This window comes from Podarcis melisellensis, assembly GCF_964234715.1.
Source record: "Podarcis melisellensis genome assembly, chromosome: 10".
Lineage (NCBI taxonomy): Eukaryota > Metazoa > Chordata > Lepidosauria > Squamata > Lacertidae > Podarcis > Podarcis melisellensis.
Genome location: NC_138542.1, coordinates 63,380,165 through 63,402,060, shown reverse-complemented (window position 1 = coordinate 63,402,060; position 21,896 = coordinate 63,380,165). Strand labels below are relative to the sequence as shown.

At 47.1% G+C, this 21,896-nt stretch overlaps 1 protein-coding gene across 4 annotated transcripts in view; it reads right to left on the bottom strand.

The window, feature by feature from the left end:
- SOX5 (SRY-box transcription factor 5) overlaps positions 1-21,896 on the bottom strand; it is a 749,551-nt gene that overhangs the window by 398,736 nt on the left and 328,919 nt on the right. The window lies entirely within an intron of this gene.

Genomic DNA, 21,896 nt, shown 5'->3' with positions numbered 1-21,896 from the left:
TGGTCCCAACTCCTGCCAAACTAGCAGTTTGAAAGCACGTCCAAGTGCAAGTTGATAAATAGGTACCACTCCGGTGGGAAGGTAAACGGCATTTCCGTGCGCTTCTCTGGTTCGCCAGAAGCGGCTTAGTCATGCTGGCCACATGACCCGGAAGCTATATGGCGACTCCCCCGGCCAATAAAGCGAGATGAGTGCCGCAACCCCAGAGTCGGCCACGACTGGACCTGATGGTCAGGGGTCCCTTACACCACCATTAGCTCATTCATGTTTGCATTCCAGCATGCCTTGACGATGAATAATATATACTAATAGTAATCTCAGTACTCCAGGCATTGACCCCTATGTAGGCAAAGCAACACCACACATATGCATGACATATCAGTGTGCTTAGGGAAATCCTAAGGTTTAAAGAAGGACAGAAATTAACCACCACCCAGAAGCTCAGTAAAGGCTATGTGTGCCCAATAGTAAAGTCTATGTGTGACCACACGTGGGGAGGGAGGGGGACCTGGTGGGAAAAGGTGTGGAATGGTTTGTGCTGTTTTGAATTCATTCATTCATTGTGTTTTTTCTTATTATTATTTTATGCCATTTTATTTCTCATTTGGGTGGGGTATTTTTAAAGAATGCTTTAAGCCTCCCTGAGTGTTGCAAGTGCACTGAAAGGGGGTGGTCTATAGGTTCTCCAAATGGTTCAATAAAATCCTACCCCACTGCACAGCACTGGCTCTGATAAAAAGTAGGCTTGCCTGTTGCTTTTCTAGCGCAGGCTGCCCAGTTCACTGCAGAACAGAGTTCTTCTTCCCTGTTGCACCTGCTGCAAAGGGACATGCCACTTTTGGCAAAATCCTTCCTCTGGGAAGAATTAAAAGCAAAGGATCCTTGTCCGCAGAAATCTCTTTGCCAATAACCCCCTGCGGAAATCTAAATGGCACCCCTGCTAATTGTGCTACTGAACATTTCCTGTGTACAAACTAGTTTCCCCCCCCCCTTCCCCTGCAAACTACCATACAGATTAAAGAAGCAAGAGAAAATGAAAAGGAAAATTGGAAAATAAACAAATGTTCTTTGTGTTCAGTGTTTTTGGACTCCACTGATTTTTATAAATAACAACAATAAAAATCAACACATATCCCTACAAAATCAGGTTCTCCAAGTTCTTGACACACCCTAGCATCAAGCACATTGGAATGGTGGCAGGCAGAGCCAGGATAGGTCTCTGCAAATGAAGGGGTAGCCTTATGTAAACAAAGGAGTGGGAATACGCAAATATAAGCATGCTTTATTCACGGTGCCTCTCATTAAACTATGTGGGGCAAAACAAACAGGTTGCAATCTGGGACACAGCTGAGAAAAAACTAAATTCCCTCTTCTCCTCAAATGCCAATACAGAGGGTTTAGCCTTCACTGTTTTGGTGTTCTTAACCCAGAATCACACAATAATGAAATTGTAGAGGTGGAAGACACCATGCGGATCATCTAGACCAGCGGTTCTCAACCTGTGAGTCCCCAGATGTTGTTGGACTACAACTCCCATCATCCCTGAGCTCTGGCCTTGCTAGCTAGGGATGATGGGAGCCGTAGTCCAACAACATCTGGGGACCCACGGGTTGAGAACCACTGATCTAGACCAATCCCCTGCAATACAGGAATCTTTTGCCCAGTGTGGGGCTCAAATGCAAGACCCTGAGATTAAGAGTCTTATGCTCTACCAACTGAGCTACCCTCATGAAATGAGTGGCTGCCATTAGGTCCTATGGGGAAAGCAAAGCACTGCATTTGGGAACCACCACAAGAGTGCTCCTCACCCAATAGGGCAGGGGTAGAGAACCAGGTGTTGGAGGACTACAATTCCCATGCTAGCTGAGGTTGAAGGAATTAAGACTGCAACTTACAGGGTCAAAGAAATTCAGGCCTATGGGCCAGCTTTTTAGCCTTATTTATCTGGGGACGCAGGTGGCGCTGTGGGTTAAAGCCTCAGCGCCTAGGACTTGCCGATTGAAAGGTCGGCGGTTCGAATCCCTGCGGCGGGGTGCGCTCCCTTGCTCGGTCCCAGCGCCTGCCAACCTAGCAGTTCGAAAGCACCTCCGGGTGCAAGTAGATAAATAGGGACCGCTTACCAGCGGGAAGGTAAACGGCGTTTCCGTGTGCGGCTCTGGCTCGCCAGAGCAGCGATGTCATGCTGGCCACGTGACCCGGAAGTGTCTCCGGACAGCGCTGGCCCCTGGCCTCTTAAGTGAGATGGGCGCACAACCCCAGAGTCTGTCAAGACTGGCCCATAAGGGCAGGGGCACCTTTACCTTTACTTTATCTGACCCTTGGGACACTCTTTGGGGCACACCCTCTCCTCACATAACCTTCTTACCAGCTTGGCTGTAGACCCTCCTTGAATGCTTTGGCCTGGCTGTTGTTCTACTGGGATAATGCCTCTTACCTGATTGTATGAGGAAGGATGTGTCTCTGTATGCAGAACCCTGTGATCTTTACATGGCTGAAATGCAACCTACCATACAAAGGAAAGAGTCACATCCATTGCCCTACCCACTTCTTTTTTCCTTTGGCCCTGCCCGCCACTCGCACATGCCCCGCAGGAAATCAGCATTGAAGGAATGTGGCTGAAAAAACATTTCCCACAACTGCCATGGGGTGTAAAAACAGTGTCTCCAGAGGGAGACTTAGGGAAGTGCAGCCGGTTCGGGTGCAATTGGGTGCAGAGCCTCGGGGTGCTGCAGAGGGTGTCACAACTATGAAATAGACTGGAAGCCAAGAGTTGTTGGGACACCAAATTTTGGTGTCACGTGGGACACTGCTGAAATTTGGGACCTCAAGGTCTGTCACTGGAGTCTCTGTGTGCTCACTGCACAGATATGCTCAATGTACACATCAAAGAGTTCTGACACGATAAATGCTCTCCTGTTGTCATGCCCCGCCTCATCCATTTTAATTATGGACACTGCATTATGCCTTGCATAATTCAAAACATATGAGCTCTGCTGGATCAAGCAAAGCTCTCTCTAGTCCAGAATCCTGTTTCTAGCAGCAGCTAACAGATCCTTCCAGGAAACCCACATTTAGAACATTACAACGACAGCATCTCCCAGTGTTGCCCTTCCCTCCAGTGACGCATGGAGGTTCCATTTAGATACCCTATATACAAGGCCTGGGGAACGTTTTGCAGCCTGGGGACTGCATTGCCTTCAGGCACCCTTCCAAAGGCCAGATGCCAGGTTCACGCCTCCTGCCTTGACCTACGAAACCTTGAACAACTCGGGACCAGGATACCTTACAGCAGTGATTCTCAAACTTTTTTCTTCAGGGCCACACTTTCAGAATAAAAAAAAATGCTTGCGCCACACCAAATTTTTTATTGATAAGAAATGCATTCTTGTTGTTGTTGTTTAGTCATTTAGTCATGTCCGACTCTTCATGACCCCATAGACCAGAGCACACCCGGTACTCCTGTCTTCCACTGCCTCCCACAGTTTGGTCAGACTCATGTTGGTAGCTTCAAGAACACTGTCCAACCATCTCATCCTCTGTCGCCCCCTTCTCCTTGTGCCCTCCATCTTTCCCAACATCAGGGTCTTTTCTAGGGAGTCTTCTCTTCTCATGAGGTGGCCAAAGTATTGGAGCCTCAGCTTCGGGATCTGTCTTTCCAGTGAGCACTCAGGGCTGATTTCCTTCACAATGGATAGGTTTGATCTTCTTGCAGTCCATGGGACTCTCAAGAGTCTCCTCCAGCACCATAATTCAAAAGCAAAGAAATGCATTGGAAAACAAAAACAAAAAAACTCCTAGCAGTGCTTGATTTATAAAGAGAACACAACCATTTTATAATTTGATCATGGGACATCCAGAAAGTATAAAACGATACAGGCATCCTTGCTACTGACTTCGAGGCATCTCTTGGAATCTTTTCTATGCCAACGGGTCTTTGCAGATGTTCAAATTGATTAACACATTACTGTAATGATTACTTCCGTTGTTTTCAGTGGCATTCTATATTTTATAGTTCTACACCTCCATATTATGATGTGGTGATATTGAACTACTTTCACAAAGTTAATTAATGTTGAAGGTAGGTGGGGCTAGAGGTGGGCAGAGCAACAAATATAATTTTTCAAAAAAAAATATGTACAGTAAGCTATTTTCTACATGCACTCACACATCCCTCCTTATCTTCCAGGCATTGGCAGAGTTCAATGAGAGCTGTGGCCTAGGGAGAGTTCTGAGGGCCAGGTGGAGGATGAATGTGGCCCTCCAAATCACTCTAAGGCTGAGGCTCCTCACCCCAGTGATTATGTTAATAGCAACACTCAATTTCATGAGTGTAACTTGTTACATGGACAAACAGAATCATCCACACCCACACCTCAGCAGGCTGAGAGGTGCACCAAGGTTTGCAGAGGGACACAAAAATCTGTAGGGGGGACACACTTGGAGAGGGGAACCCCCAAAGAGCTGGACAGGATAGGATGGAGTGACTTGAAATCTGAACAGGAGCACTCTGCACCGCAGCATTTTGTTGCAGCCCCCCCCCTTGCTATATCTAATAACTGTTGAAAGACCTTACAAGGAAGGATAATTGATCAGAAGGCTAATTTGCCCCTTGAGAACTCCTGGCTGAAGTTGCCTGGATGTTCTCAATGAATTTGGGCTGTGGTCCACAACCCATTCATGCTGGAGTCCTCCAACTTCACTGACTGACTGAGGACTGACTTTGGTGTAAGTGGATTGAAGACTGTGGGCTTTGTCATGTTAAATTTATGTTGTGTGTCTTTAAGCATTAAATTACTTGGGCAGATGGAAAACCTGGAGGAACTCACTCAGTTTTGACAACTCCTCCTCTTAGTCTTTTGGCTTTTGTTTTTTTGGCTCTTTTTAGTTACACGGAGAATATTTATATCAGTGCCTGTATTCTGCCTCAGGGGGAGAACTCTTTGGAGCATGTGAAATGTAAGAAAAATAAAAATGGTGTTTGGATGCTGGATATTTATGAAGGTAATCCACAGCTTTACCAACACGTTGCTCCTTCAAAAGATGACCTCGCTCACAGAATCTGGTTAGAGGAAAGAGAACGGGCTGTTTCTTAAGACACAGCAAGTTGTCATGTCATATTTCAGTAAGGGGCGACTTACAGGGCAAGGGGGCAGAGATCTCCAGCAATGTTTAAAGGTACATTCTGAGATAGATTCAAAATTAAATTGAGTGTGCGCACACACACAAAAGCCATGCTATGATCGTTTGTTATGGCAGTGCATGGTTCAACTAGGGCGCTTGCTCCCACAGTAGAGAGCGAAGGCCATTGACATGGGTGGCTTTAAAAGCAGATTGGACAAACTCAACTAGGGCCAGGGCCTTTTCAGTACTGGCCCCGATTTGGTGGAAGGCTCTGTCACAAGAGACTAGGGCCCTGCGGGACTTGACATATTTCCGCAGGGCCTGCAAGACAGAGCTGTTCTGCCTGGCCTTTGGTTTGGACTCAGTCTGACCCTTATGTTTCCCTCCCCTTATGGTCTTGATTTATCAGCTACTTTAAAATGAGGCTGCATTTTAAATTGCATTTAAACCTGTATTTTAAATTGGGTCCCCCCCTCTTTTCCCCTATTATATTTTTACTGTGATTTTATTGGTGTTAGCCGCCCTGAGCCCGGCTCTGGCCAGGGAGGGCAGAGTATAAATAGCATTCATTATTATTATTATTATTATTATTATTATTATTATTATTGAGAGGACTATCGATGGCTACTAGCCAAGATGACTGTGCTCTGCCTCCATAGTCAGAGGCTTCTGAATACCAGTTACGGGAAACCAGATATGGGGAGAGCGCTCTTGTGCTCAGATCTCGCTTGTGCGTTTCCCGTAGACATCTGGTTAACCACAGTGAGAACAGGATTCTAGACTGGATGGTCCATTGGCCTGAGCCAGCAGAGTCTTCTTAAGTTTTTGTGGTTACTTAAAAAGAAAACACTTCCCAATAATCCTCAGATTTTCAGGGGCTTTCACTCACGTTTGCTTGAACATGAGTAGAATCCTCGTTCAAGGATAAAGCATAGTTTCTGGACACGGGAAGGTTTCCGTGCAAGTAAACTCCCCCATGAAAAGTTTCACCATTCAAGGCAGGGAAGGTTGGGGCCTGGGTGATGCAGAAAGAAAAAAACAAGGCAGGGCTAAGCATGCTCCTAACCCCAATCCCCAGTTTTACATCTCCCACGCTCAGGAGAATGCTGACTTTCACTGGCCAGTCATACATATGTTCCTGACAGTTAATAAGAACATTTGTTGTTGTTTAGTCATTTAGTCGTGTCCGACTCTTCATGACCCCATGGACCAGAGCACGCCAGGCACTTCTGTCTTCCACTGCCTTCCACAGTTTGGTCAAACTCATGCTGGTAGCTTTGAGAACACTGTCCAACCATCTCCTCCTCCGTCATCCCCTTCTCCTTGTGCCCTCCATCTTTCCCAACATCAGGGTCTTCTCATGAGGTGACCAAAGCATTGGAGCCTCAGCTTCATGATCTGTCCTTCCAGTGAGCACTCAGGGCTGATTTCCTTCAGAATGGATAGGTTTGTTCTTCTTGCAGCCCATGGGACTCTCAAGAGTCTCCTCCAGCACCATAATTCAAAAGCATCAATTCTTCGGCGATCAGCCTTCTTAATAACAACATAGGAAGAGCCAGTTGGATCATGTCAATGGCTCATCTAAGCAAAGCATCCTGTACTCACAGGGACCAGTCTGTGGGAAACTCGCAAGCAGGACCTCAAGCAGAAGAACACCTTGTGTGGTTTCCAGCAACTGCTATTCAGAAACATTACTGCCTCTTACCATGGAGCATAGTGATCATGGCTTGTAGCCATTGATAGCCTTATCCAACCTGAATTTGTCCCATCCACTTTTAAAGCTATCCACAGTGGTGTCTCCTGTCTCAGTGAGTTCCACAGTTTACAGCTATGTGCTGCGTGAGGAAGAAATCCGAGGCCCTGTAAGGGTGTAGCCTGTCCCCATTGTCTTGCAAGCGAGGATCAGTTTCAATTATCCCTGGATCCACATGGTTAATGTGTCTAGATTTTGTAAACATGTTTTATATCTGTGCAATTTCTCTTTAAACTCTCCAGGCTCAAGGAGCAGTAAAAGTGCTTTTCAGAAGGAAAATCTCCATGGCCTTTTGGAATCAAAAGCTCTTCCTCCATATTCCCAGAGAATGTCAAGCACATAACCACCTCTGTGGATGGGCACCATGTATTGGCAATGTGGATTGGCTGCCTGGTGTTGGATTAATAAGGTTCAGGATCCCCCCCCCCATCCTTAGGTCAAGGTAAAGGGACCCCTGACCATTAGGTCCAGTTGTGGCCAACTCTGGGGTTGTGGCACTCATCTCGCTTTATTGGCCAAGGGAGCCGGCTCTGTGGTTTAACCCACAGCGCCACCCGCGTCCCTCCCCCCATCCTTACATGGGTCTATAATGCAGAAATCAAAAATGTGAAAAGGCAGCAAGCGTATAACATGCCCAAATCTTCAAAGCAACATTGTTTCACTCTTACGTCCCACTATGACTGATCCGAAACATTTTGCCTGCGATAGATTGTAGTTAATCCAACATAGAACCACATATTATTATTTTTGTTCCAGTTCTTCTCTCCGTTTTCCTTCCTCTGTGACACACCATGCCTATTTCTGATTCTTTCAAAAGTTCAGTTTCTTTCTCACTCTTTGTTGATGCGTTCTCCTTTTGTTATTATTTCAGAGCTGTGGAGAAGTCATTAGTGACATCATGCCAAAGAAAGGGTGAGTCTCCTGAGCAAGCGAAGGGTTTTGATTCACTGGAAACAGAGTCAATAATTTATCTTAGCTTTCCTCAACCTGGTGTCCTGCAGATATTTTCGACTACAACTCCCATCATCCCCAGCCTGTGGCTGATGGGAGTTGTAGTCCAAAACATCTGCAGGACACCTGGTTGGGGAAGGCTGGATTACCTTGCCTTGTACAAAATAAACCTACACCTTTAGAACACTATGGCAGGCACCGGGTTGCAAACTTGCCACCTGCCAGTCAACTTCATAGGGGACAGAGCAACACCCCCATAAGGAAAGGTTGAAGGGTTTGAGACATTTTAACTTAGAGAGAAGTAGAGTAAGAGGCAGCACAGCAGAAGTTTGTAAATTCATGCATGACATGGAGAAACTGGATAGAGAAAAGTTTTCCTCCCTCTCTCGTAATTCATGGAAAGCCAGTGAAGCTGAATGTTGGAAGATTAAGGGCAGAGAAAAGGATTTCTTTATGCAGCACATAGTTAAATTTTGGAACTCTCTCCCATAGGAGGCAGTGATGGTCATCAACTCTCTCTCTCTCTCTCTCTCTCTCTCTCTCTCTCTCTCTCTCTCTCTCTCTCTCTCTCTCAGCTTAGTTTTTTAACGTATCATTTCCAACATTCATATAACATAACTTCTTATCTTACACAATATTTTTGATTTCCGTCAACACCTCTGATGATTTTCCGTTCTTTATCACTTATTCTGCATTTCTTAATTTCTCTATTACTCTTAATTATCATTAACTAATAATTCTCCTCGTAGTCTTTCTTGCAATATTTCAAATAGTCCTCCTTAGAAAAGTTATTGCAACCCTACTAGCGTGATCTGTTCATTACTATTACTTTTCAAATAGTTCATATATTTACTCCAGTCTTCTAAGAATCTCTGGTCCTGCACGTTTCGAATCCTTCCTGTTAATTTATCTAATTCTGCACAGTCCATCAATTTCATCCTCCATTCATTGGTAGTTCTTCTCTCCCGCAGGAGGCAGGGATGGTCACCAACTTGGATGGCTTTAGAAGAAGACTGAACAACTTCATGCAGGAGAGAGCTATCAATGGCCACTTTGCCATGGTGCCCATGCTCTGCCTTTGCAACTTAATGCCAGTTGCCGGAAACCACAGGAGAGTAGAGAAGAGAGCTCTTGAGCTTGAATCCTGCTTCTCGGTTTCCACCAGGCATCTGTTTGTACACTGTGAGAACAGGATGCTGGACTTGGCGGGCCATTGGCTTGAGCCAGCAGGCTTTTCTTAGGTTTTTAACTTATTAATTAAAGCAACAACAACGACACATTATAATGAAGGGATGGTTTCAATAGTTGTTATTACTATTACCTCAGTGATTTATAAGGGATGCGGGTGGCGCTGTGGGTTAAACCACTGAGCCTAGGACTTGCCAATCAGAAGGTTGGCGGTTCGATTCCCCGCAATGGGGTGAGCTCCCATTGGATTATAGTATGAGAGACACGGCACAGCTATTTGAAACTGTTGTTTGAGAACAGCACTTGTTAATCCTTGAAAGCAGATAAACAGCACTACTGTTGTGAGCTGCTACACTTTCGATGCATGTTGCATGCCTGTTTGGGGAAGGATGCAAAGAACACAATAGAGATAGGTTTCCAAGGAGAACTAAAGCATTTTGCTATTTTTTATAAGATTTTTATAAAGATAATGTATCAGGGAAATACAGTGGTGCCCTGCAAGACGAATGCCTCACAAAATGAAAAACGCGCAAGACGAAAGGGTTTTTCGGTTTTTGCGTCGCTTCGCTAGACAAATTTCCCTATGGGCTTGCTTCGCAAAACGAAACGTCTTGCGAGTTCTTGCGAGTTTTTTTCCTTTTTCTTAAAGCCGCTAAGCCGTTAATAGCCGCTAAGCTGCTAATAGCTGTGCTTCGCAAGACGAAAAACCGCTTCGCATTTAAAGGCAAACCCACCTAACCTGGGCTTTCCACAACAACATACAAACCAAAATACACAACTCCTTCAAAATTCAAACTTCTACAAATTTTGCAACGGGGTTATCTCACCAAGTAATAAAAACGCAGACATTAGGGGAGAGTATGCATATGTTGATGAAGATAACATAAAAATGCATTATATTAGGGGTAACTGCTTAGCAAAAAAAAAAAAAAAAAAGCATTAGGGAAAACTGTTACACAAAAGTGCGTATCTGAGGAGAGATTCGCAATAGAATGCTGGTGAATTTTCAGAGGACTTTTTTAAAAATCCAAACTGATGTAGAATTATGCAGAACTGAATTTTAAGGTTGGGAAAATGAGAAATGGAGAGAAATAAAAAACTAAATTATACACTGTGTGATCTACAAGCTGAAGCTAAGTTCACATTTCCCCTCCTCATTCCTTCTTCCTTTTCTCTATTTATTTATTTATAGAAATATTTCTGCAGCATATATGTATGCAAAGAGATGATAGCTGCAGACATTTGCTAAGGATCTGTGTGTGTGTGTGTGTGTTTATGTGTGTGACACACACACACATTCACATTTATACATTTACTAAGGATATAAATATATTCCCATAGTTATAAAAGCATGAAACAGCACTTCACATAAGGTTGCTCCGGCCCTTTTAAAAAATTTGGCTAATCACTAGAATAAAATATCTGTTAGCAACGCAGAGTATTTTTTATCTATGTGGCAAAACAGTTTGGTTTCTGCCTTCATCAGCTGTTTTGTGAAAAAAATTGTGTGTGTGTGTCTTCCCTTAGCTAATGCAAGCCGTCTTTAACAAGCTATTGCAAATATCTTATGAAAGGAAACAGGAATATCAGTTACAGTACTGTTGGTCCCATCCGTATCTAGAAATAATAATAATTTAAAAGTTTCAGTGCTACTGCCTGTCATTGTAATCTGACTATCCACTAACAAAGGGCCTGTGAGTCCAAGTTCAATAACGCTTTTTGAGTAAGCACTGGGCAGCCATTCCCTCCCATCCCTCTACAGCTTGGGAAGTGGGGTGGTTTTGTGCAGAAAACAGCTGTCGGGGAACGGGTCAAGCACTCTCACCCTCTTCCATTATCAGAGCCTCTTGGGGTTGCTTTTCATGTTAATATGAGTTAGGAGAAGGTCATCTGTAGCAGGCAGACTCTCCTGGGTCCTTAGGTCACCTGCAGGAGCAGGAGGGCTGGCGCAGTTGTGCTTACCTGACCTCTTATCATTGGTGTCACTGAAGCTGGCCAGAATGGACAGCAGGAGGGGCAAGGGGGCAGCAAGATCAGCTTGGTGCAAACACAGAAGCAAAGTCCATCTGAGACTCCTGCCGGTATGTTTGCACTATGTCAACCTTGCCACCAGCTTCCCCTTTGCCCTGCTGGTAAGCCAGAGCAATGCCAGTTGCAAGCGACATGACGTCAGTCTAGTGCTGCTGCCCCAAACCACTGACCACTACCTTGCCTATACCAGGTTGAGAGCTATAGGACACCACCTTGGTCTCTGCTTACAAGCTGCCTGGGTGCCATAGGACATCCCTAGTTCAAGACTCCTTTAAAGTTTAAACCAAAACTTTTTAGTTTAGAGAAAATATGATTAAGTGGTGACATGATAGAATTTCATAAGATTATGCATGGCATGGAGAAAAGTTCTTCTCCCTCTCTCATAACTCTAGAACTCATGGACATCCAATAAAGCTTAATATTGTAAGATTTGGGACAAATGAAAGAAAGTACTTCTTCACGCAGTGTATAGTTAAACTATGAAACTCACTCCCAAAGCAGGAAGTGATGGCCACCAACCTAGATAGCTTTGAAAGAGGACCAGACAACTTAATGAGCTGAGAAGAGAGCTCTTGAGAAGAAAACTAATGGTGGTGTCAGGGAACTGCCATCTAAAGCGCCGGGGGCGCAAAGGCTCACTGAGGTTGAGAGAGGAGTAGCAGCGGAAGAGGGAACCAGTAGAGGGCGAGCAAGAACTCCAAGGGAAAGTGAGTCGGAGGGATGGCTCAGAGACGCTTCCAGCGAAAACAGTGGGGAGGTCTCAGGACCTCCTATAGGGACACCCACACCTCGCCGGAAACTGTCACGCCGAGAGGCCAGACGACGTGTTTCCGTTAAAGAGCTTTTATGTTGGAAACGATTCCGAAAGCAGCCACTTTCGGATTCTACTAGTGATTGACGCAGCCATGCTGGAGGGGCTCCGTCACAGGCAGAGGTTTGAAAACCTGATCAAACTCTGAGGGACTTGCATTTTACGCACAAGCAGCTCATCGTCCCATCACAGCAATCCGAAAGTCACCGAAAGCCAGCTTGTGCAGGGAGAAGCATCATGAGCAACCCAGCCGGAACCGGAGGAGCAGGAGCAGCTGGAGGGGGTCCAAGCCTGGAAGAAAGGTACAGGGCGTTGGAGATCCAGTTGGCGCTGCAAACGGCGAGGCTTGAGGAGAGGAGGGCTCAGGATGCAGAAAAGGGAAAGGAGAAAACCACCCCGCTCGCCAGAAAGGTGCCAGGATTGGTGCAGAAATTCGGGGGGGATCCCAGGAACTATCATGCCTTTAGAACAGAGATGCAATACGCTCTAAACTTGCAGTTTGATGACTTCCCCGACGAGGAATCGCGAGTGGCTTTTGTGATTGGCCATCTCGAATCCGGGGCGAAAGATTGGGTTAGACCCCTGATGGCAGCGAATAATGAGATCCTAAAGGACACGAGGAAGTTTTTTCGTGCCATGGACCTGATGTTTTCCAGCGATATTGAGCAGGGGGTGGTGCGAAGGCAGTTAATGGCTTGCCAGCAAGGAAGCAGATCTGTCCGTGAGTACTGGACTGAGTTTACTATGCTGATTCATAAATTGGGGTGGGACCTATCGGCGGAGCCCATCCAAATGCTTTTCGAAGAGGGGCTTTCTTCAACCGTCAAAGATGAGCTTTCCCGGGGGCCCAGGGCGGAGTCTATGGATCAGTTAACCAAATCTGCGCTGTGCATAGGAGCGCGCCAGGAGGCGAGGGCTTTGGAAAAGCGGGAAGGGAAAGGAGACCGTTGGAGGGAGTTCCGCATTCCAGACATTCCAGAGCCACCTTTCCCGCCGGCAGAGCCGATGGAAGTTGGAACAGCGCGGGCGCGCGCAGTTTCAAATCCCAGTGAAGGGCGGAAGAAGGAGGGAAGGAGCGCCAAGAGATGTTATCTCTGCCAACAGCCAGGGCACTTTGCCAGAGTCTGCCCACAAAGAAAGGAATGGCAAGGGATGGCAGGAGCTGTTGGGGGAAAGGAAGAGGAAGGCAAGGAGCAAGTAAAAGCCAACGCCTGGCTGCCACCGTCGGGGCACAGCAGCCAGGCCAAAGAGCAATGAAAGTGCCCATGCCAGAACCCCCCAGACCCGCTTTAGTGATAGAGGTGTTACTAGAACTGCCAAACGGACACCCACTAAAGGTCAAGGCGCTTTTGGATTCAGGCAGCTCCTGTAATTTCATGAGTAAGGAGTTTGCAGCTGAGCACCAGATACAGACCATCCCTTTAAGTAACCCCTTGCAGGTGACTACGATTGACGGCAGAGAGCTGTTGGGGGGAGAAGTTAGCCAACAGACTGTCCCGATGATAATGAGGGTGGCAAGGCACACCGAACAGATAGCGTTTAATGTGGCCATCCTGGGAGGAGCGCCCATCATTTTGGGGATGAGCTGGCTGGCGCTACACGATCCGCTAGTGGGCTGGCATCAGAGGGTGGTCTCCTTTGGGTCAGCGCATTGCCTAGAACACTCCAAGGAGGGGAAGGTTTCGGGAGGAGACAGAGTCACCCTAGCCGGGATGGAAGTAATGGACAAGTAATGGAAGTAATGGAAGTAATGGACAAGTAATGGAAGGTGCCCCCGCAATACGCAGATCTGAGCAACGTATTCAGCGAAAGGGAAGCAGACAAACTGCCACCGCATAGACCCTTTGACTGTCAAATCAACCTACTCCCTGGGGCCCAACTCCCAGTAGGCAAGCTGTACGCCATGTCAGACAGGGAGATGCAGGAGCTGAGGGAGTTCATTGACAAAAACCTGAAGCGAGGTTTCATCAGAGAGTCCCGAGCGGTGGGGGGCAGCCCAGTGTTTTTTGTGGACAAAAAGAACACAGACAAACCGAGACTGGTGTGTGACTTTAGGGCCCTCAATGCAGTGTCGGAGCCCCTGGCTTTCCCTATGCCCCGAATTGATGACATTTTGACCAGAGTAAGGAAGGGAAAGATTTTTACAAAGCTGGACCTGCGGGGGGCGTACAATCTGATACGCATAAGGAAGGGAGATGAATGGAAGACCACCATGTTTACCCCTTTGGGAGCCTTTGAATACCTCGTTATGCCCTTCGGTCTACAAGGGGGCTCCGCGTGTTTTCAAGCTTTTATAAACCACGTTCTGGGACCTTTGCTCTACAAGAATTGTGTGGCCTTTTTAGACGACGTGTTGGTGTATTCGGAAGATGAGGAACAGCATGTGAGGGACGTTCGAGAAGTGTTGGGCAGGCTGCAAGCCAACCAGCTGTGGGTGAAACTGGAGAAGTGCCAGTTTCATACCAAGGAGGTGGAATTCCTGGGGTACCGCTTGTCAGACAAGGGATTGGCCATGGATCCAGGCAAGGTCCAAGCGGTACTGGAATGGAAGACACCGAAGACCAAGAAGGACGTGCAAAGATTCTTGGGGTTTGGGAACTTTTATCGGAAGTTCATCAAGAACTTTGCCCACTTGACGGCGCCCATCACCGACTGCCTCAGCAGCAAGAAGAAATTTGTTTGGACGGTAGAGGCGGATCGAGCCTTTGAAGAACTGAAAAGGGCTTTCGCCTCGGAAGAACAACTTCTGCATGTGGATTTACGAAAACCCATGAGAGTGGAAACCGATGCATCCGACCGGGCGGTAGGGGCGGTCCTTCTTCAACCGGGGAGGAGTGCGTCGGAGTGGAGACCGTGTGCCTTCTTCTCGCGGAAGCTGAATAAATCCGAGAGGAATTACACGGTGTATGACAGGGAACTACTTGCCATTCACGAAGCATTCCGGAGGTGGAGACATTTATTAATTGGGGCACAACACAAGGTGCAAGTGTGCACCGACCACAAGAATTTAGAGTATTGGAGAACAGCTCGAGTGCTCAACCAACGACAAGTGAGATGGGCACAGGAATTCTCCAAATTCAACTTTGAAATTTGTTATGTGCCAGGCCCAGAAAACGTCAGGGCCGACGCGCTCTCACGCAAACCAGAGTATTGGGAAGGGGAGGGGGTGATCGAAGAGAGACATGTCATCCCTGAGGACCGCTGGGTGTGTGGGGCGGCGCTGGTGGGGCAACGAGAACTGGTAGAGGAAACGGAAAATGATGAATATGCCCAGGATAAGCTCAGAGGTCTCAGGGGGGAGGGCGAGAGCCCCGGAGGTTTTGAGGAAAGAAATGGGGCATTGTATTACAAAGGGGCACTGTATATACCCGAAGGTGAATTGAGGGGGAGAGTACTCAAGCAGTTGCATGATAGCCCCACGGCGGGACATTTTGGACAACACAAGACCATGTGGTTGGTTACCAGGGAATTTTGGTGGCCTAAGGTGAGGGAAGATGTAAGGGAGTATGTAAGAGGGTGTGACCAATGTCAGCGAGCCAAAGGGGAAAGAAGGGCGCCGGCAGGGTTATTAGAACCATTACCCACACCAGAACGGCCTTGGGAAGCGATATCAATAGATTTTATGACGGATCTGCCAAAGTCCAAGGGGAAAACAGCCATCATGGTAGTAGTAGACCTGTTAACTAAGATGTGCCACTTTGTAGCATGCTCACATGCAGTCACAGCGGAAGAAACAGCGAAGTTGTTTGTAGAACACATCTTTAGGTTGCACGGGGCTCCCTTGAGGGTGATCTCAGATCGCGGCAAACAATTTACTTCCAGGTTCTGGAGGAAGCTCATGAGCTTGCTGCACGTGGAAGTCAATTTTTCAACTGCCCGGCACCCTGAAACCAACGGGCAGGCGGAAAGAGCAAATGGCATTCTTCAACAATATCTGAGGTGTTATGTCAATGACAGAGAGAACGATTGGGTCGAAAAGTTGGCGTTGGCAGAATTTGCCTACAATAATGCGGAGAATGTGTCCACAGGGATGAGTCCCTTTTTGGCAAATTACGGGTGTCACCCCAGGGCATTTCCAGGGGAAGGAGGGGAGAGATGGAGCGTCCCAGCGGCTGAACATTTTGTAGAAGAGATGGAAGCGATCCATCATCAGCTCCAGCTCAACTTAGAAAGGGCTAAGGCACAATATAAGAAGCAGGCAGACAAGAACAGAAGGGAAGGTGAAACCATAAGGGTGGGGGATCAAGTGTGGTTGTCAACCCAAGGGTTGCCGTTCAAAGGGGGTTGTAAGAAATTGAGGCCCAGAAGATTGGGACCCTTTGAGGTCATTCAGCAGGTCAACCCGGTAGCTTTCAAACTCCGATTACCCAACCACATGAAATTGCACCCAGTGTTCCACAGGTCGTTACTGTCACCGTACAGGGGGGGACGTGAAGGGGAGTACGTCAGGGGACCAGCCTTGGAAGAGAGGGAACGCCGCAACCATGTAGCGGAAATCCTCGATTCCAGGTGGAAGGGAAATCAGGTGGAGTATTTGGTGGCGTGGGAAGGGGAACCGGAGTCAGAAAACACCTGGGTGAATGCAGAGGAAGTCAATGACGAGGTTTTAACAGAAACGTTCCACCAAAGGTTCCCGAGGAAACCTCAGCCGATAGCAAGGTTTAGGAGGGAGTATTTCGGCACCACCGATGAGGAAGAGGAAATGGAAGGGTTCGCGGAGTCGGAGTTGGAAGAGGGAGTGGACTCCGATGACGAAGATTACCGAGAGAGTAGGAACAGCAACAAGTGGAGGGAAGTGTTCGCGACGTCGGAAGACGAAGGAGGTTCTTTCAGGGGTTTTACCTCCTCACCGCCAGTAGGGGAGGAGACGGGAGGGGGTGAAGGGGGCCCTGGAGGGGAGGTGGATGTCAGGGAACTGCCATCTAAAGCGCCGGGGGCGCAAAGGCTCACTGAGGTTGAGAGAGGAGTAGCAGCGGAAGAGGGAACCAGTAGAGGGCGAGCAAGAACTCCAAGGGAAAGTGAGTCGGAGGGATGGCTCAGAGACGCTTCCAGCGAAAACAGTGGGGAGGTCTCAGGACCTCCTATAGGGACACCCACACCTCGCCGGAAACTGTCACGCCGAGAGGCCAGACGACGTGTTTCCGTTAAAGAGCTTTTATGTTGGAAACGATTCCGAAAGCAGCCACTTTCGGATTCTACTAGTGATTGACGCAGCCATGCTGGAGGGGCTCCGTCACAGGCAGAGGTTTGAAAACCTGATCAAACTCTGAGGGACTTGCATTTTACGCACAAGCAGCTCATCGTCCCATCACAGGTGGCTACTAGCTATCATGTCAATGGGACGCGGTTGGTGCTGTCGGTTAAACCACAGAGCCTAGGACTTGCTGATCAGAAGGTCGGCGGTTTGAATCCCCGCAACGGGGTGAGCTCCCGTTGCTCGGTCCCAGCTCCTGCCAACCTAGCAATTTGAAAGCACGTCAAAGTGCAAGTAGATAAATAGGTACCGCTCTTGCGGGAAGGTAAACGGCATTGCTGCTCTGGTTCACCAGAAGCGGCTTAGTCATGCTGGCCACATGACCCGGAAGCTGTATGCCGGCTCCCTCGGCCAGTAAAGTGAGATGAGCGCCGCAACCCCAGTCATCCGCGTCTGGACCTAATGGTCACGAGTCCCTTTACCTTTTTAGCCATCATGTCTATTCTCTTATCTGCACAGTTGGAGGCAGTATTGCTTCTGAATACAAGTTGCTGGAAACCACTGAAGGGGATATTTTTAATCCTGCTTTCGGGTTTCCCACAGGCATCTGGTTGGCCCCTGCGAGAACAGGATGCTCAACCAGATGGACCATTGGCCTGGTCCAGCAGGCTCTCCTTGTGTTCTTAAATTTGCAGGGTGGTGTTGATCAGACACCTAGGTCTGAGATTGGAAAAAGTTATCAATCTATGGCTAAGAGCTGCAAAATCTGTTTGATATATACAGCTGTGCCCTTTAAGTACTTCAGCAGCAGTGTCTCACAGCATTTGCTTCCACAATACACTATGAAAAGAGAGAAAGCAAATTAGTAAGATCCTGAATGGAAGGGATGGGGAGGCGGGGGGAAGAGGAGATTAAATTCCACTTACTGCGCATAAGTGTTGTGAACACTCTTCCCTACAAGTGTAGGGCATGTTCCACATGCTCGAGACATCTAATACTTCAAGGTGGATTTTCTCCACACCGAAAAGGCAAGGCAAGTTCACCCGGTAACCCTAGATGACAATTTAAGTGCAGGCCAGGCGAGCTTACAGTGCCACAAATTCTTGCGGCAGCATAAATGAAGCTCTTGTTGCAGGTTGCTAATCTCAGGATTCTTATTAAAAATGGATGATTACATGCACTCGCAAATAGCCGAGGCTTTGGGTATTGATTTACTCAGCGTGCAAGTGCCGCTGCCGACGTTATTCTTACAAGGTCTTTATCAAGAGGAAGGGGCGAAAACGTAAGCGAGGGCAAAGATGGGTCCATTGATCCGCTCTCATTTCTCTCCCTCCCCTCCCACCTATCCAAATGCCAAGTCAACAGGCCAAGCAGAGTGACCAAAAAGCTGGTCTCCTTCCTTGTGACTAGCTGATTTCTAGAGGGGTGTTAAGGTCACACCATTTGTTTACTTACTTATAAATAAATGTTTAGATGCTGCCCTAACAGAAAACTTCAGAATGGTATACAGGAACATTAATTCCCCACCCCAAAAAAACCCCCAACAGAGTGATCATTAAAATGAATGCCTGCTCACGAACATTTTGCACAATTTCCAAGGCAGGTGAGTATAAAAAAGGTCCTCGAGAGTCAACAGTAAGGGTGCCAGCTGAAAATCGGCTGGTAGAGTGTTACTATTAATTAAATTTGTATACTGCCCTATACCCATAGATCTAAGGGCAATTCACAGCATAAAACTTCAAAATGCACAATAAAAATAAGAAGTGTAAACCACAACCATGGGGGTGCCCCATGACTTACATAAAATAGGGGCACCCTGTTGGAAGAGTAGTATGGCCTTAGCCCCAGCTTGGGCGTTGTACAGAAGCCACTTTTCCCAGATTCTTTTAACAGGATATCCTTTTCCCATGGAGAGGCAGGCGGAGGCTACAACCTTCCCCTCCAGCTCACCCAATGCCTAACTTCCTTACAAAGTTGTGATGATTGTACAAGGTAGGCGAAAACCTGACGGCCGGTACCAATTTGCCAAATGGAAAAATTCCCGCCTGGCCCTGAATATGGTGGCCAACTTGGTCCATAGCAAGGTCATAGCGCAAGAAAGCAACAAGTAAAGGGAAGGTGGGCAGGAGTTCGACGAAAAGCAGGGTGGAGCACCTGGCAAGCCGCATTTTAACGACCCCTAGAAGCAGGCCTAAGTGTCCTGATTGGTTGGGTCTGCTTCAGGGGAACACCCTGCCCAAAGTCTGTCAGCATTGGCCAATTAGCCGGCAGCCAGTCGATCTGGCCTGCCATTTGCTGGATCACTCATGTGGCTCGGGGCATGGCTGCAAGACTACCCACTGAGGAAGGTGAGTGGACTTCTTGAAGCAATGGTTTGCCTGTCCACCGCTTGCACTGCAGTACAAGATACTACCACTGCACATAATCAATGAAGGGAGGAACACACATCTAATTGGCAGCCACTGGGTTTGGTCATCCCCTATGTAATATGACCTCAGATGTGTCCAAGATGTTCATCCCCATCCTAAGAGGTCCTTAGTAGAGGTTATTGAACCTTAATGGGATCCAGCAAGATAGGCTAGGACAGGCATAGGCAAACTTGGCCCTCCATATGTTTTGGGACTACAACTCCCATCATCCCTAGCTAACAGGACCAGTGGTCAGGGAAGATGGGAGTTGTAGTCCCGAAACATCTGGAGGGCCGAGTTTGCCTATGCCTGGGCTAGGAATTTTGAGGGCAAAGAAGGCTGATTCAGAGAAGATCAGCACCATAAGATTATTGTCAATGGAGCTGCAAATATCCCTAATTTTATATTCATCAGATGTTTTCCCTAGATCCAAATTTCCCCCAGTATCTTTACCCAGAGATATCAGGAGGAACCTGCTAATGATGAAATGATGAAAAAGGATGGACTGAAGAGCGTCCAAGATTTGTGAATACGTCCGAGACAGGATAAAATTGTCAACCGTTTTCAGACATAGCAAGTGGATGTGATTTGCCGCGCGGCCAGAGCTGAGAACTCCCAAGAGGAAATGATCTGGAATCAGTGAAGAACTTGTTTTCTTTTATGACAGCCTCAGCCATTTCTATATCCTTGTTGGAAATAACCCATTTGTTTTAAGTGCACCGGGCCCTAGCTAAAAGTAGTAGATTTACTCCCTTGATACAGTGCTCCTTCTTTCTTTTTCTCAAGCGAAACTGCCGGGAAGGTAAATACTGTCAGATCAGACAGGGGTTCCAAACTGCCACAATGACAGCTTCATCTCAGTGTGTCAACACACCAAGTATTTTCTCCTAGCTCCCTCTGAGGGTCAGATTCAATGCTTCTCCCACTCCACACTACAGCTCCCCCCCCCTCCGTAGCCAGAAACTATTTTGTCGCCCTAAGCGACAGCTTTAGGTTTGCTAAATTAACACGAGCGCAAACACCTATATTTAACTACGCTCGCTCTCGCTCTCTCGCTCTCTCTCTCTCTCTCTCTCTCACACACACACACACACAAAGAATTGCTACTCAGAGAAAAAGGGGGAGCAAAAGAAAGAAGTGGAAACAGAATGGAATTAGGACATTAAGCATAGAGGAAAGAGTTGGTTAGGGTCAACTGTGACATTTACGAAGGGGAGCTTTGTAGTATATAGATGTGCTGGGGGTAGCAGAGCTCACTTGGGTTGCTGGGGCAGTTCGGGGTCGGGAGTTCAAGGATGGCTCACTTGGTGCTGCTACCTTGAATCGGCAACCCCACCTTACGACTTGACCTTTAAAGCCCTAAATGGCCTCAGCCCTGTATATCTGAAGGAGCGTTTCCCTCCCATCGTTCTGCCCGGACACTGAGGGCCAGCTCTGAGGGCCTTCTGGTGGATCCCTCATTGCGAGCAGTGAGGTTACAGGAAACCAGGCAGAGGGCCTTCTCAGTAGTGGCACCCACCCTGTGGAACACCCTCCCATCAGGATCCTCTATTCCCTGATCCTCTTTTCCCTTTCCTCTTCTATGAAGAAACCCTTTCTGGGACCCCCCCCCCCATTTACATTCTTCCCTGGTCTCCTTGCTGGCCCTAGTAGGACCAACTTGGCTAGTCAGCCCTGGTGATCATTTGATGTCTACTGACTGGGGTTTGTTTGTTTCCCCCCCAAAATGACCCCTGAATTTTTGAATTTTATTGATATTGATGCTGCATTTTATGTTGTATTTTATGCTGTTTTATGCTGTTAAGTCGTATTTTAATCAGTGTTTTATATTTGCTGTTAGCCGCCCTGAGCCCGGTTTTTAAACCGGGAAGGAGGGTATAAATAAATAAGAAGGATGATACCCCTTTCACAGTCATAGCTTCCCCCAAAGAAACATGGGAAATGTAGTTTGTTAAGGGTGCTGAGAGTCGTTAGGGAGATCTCTGTTTCCCTCACACAGCTACAATTCCCAGAATTCCCTGAGAAGCGAGAGTGATTGTTAAATCAATTCATTGTTAGTCTGAGAGGTGAAGAATAGATCAGTTTGTTTAAAAAATATGGCCCAAACAAACTTTTCTTCCTATTCTCAAACCACATAAGTTTACTTTTAGGAGTGCCTCTTCCTGCAGGAACCATGAGGTGTTGTTCTTTTTTAAAGAAAATACAAAGACATTAAAATATTTAAAATATGCTATTTTTATGATTTCATTGAATTCTCTCTCTCTCTCTCACACACACACACACACACACAAAAGGCAAGACTTTAAACACACACACACACACACACACACACCGGTTACACTGAAAGGAAAAAGGAGGAACATATTTTAAATATTTACTGCTTTTCTTTAAGTGAAGCCAAAGCAGTTCAAGACATTAAAACATTTATATAACAGCAGT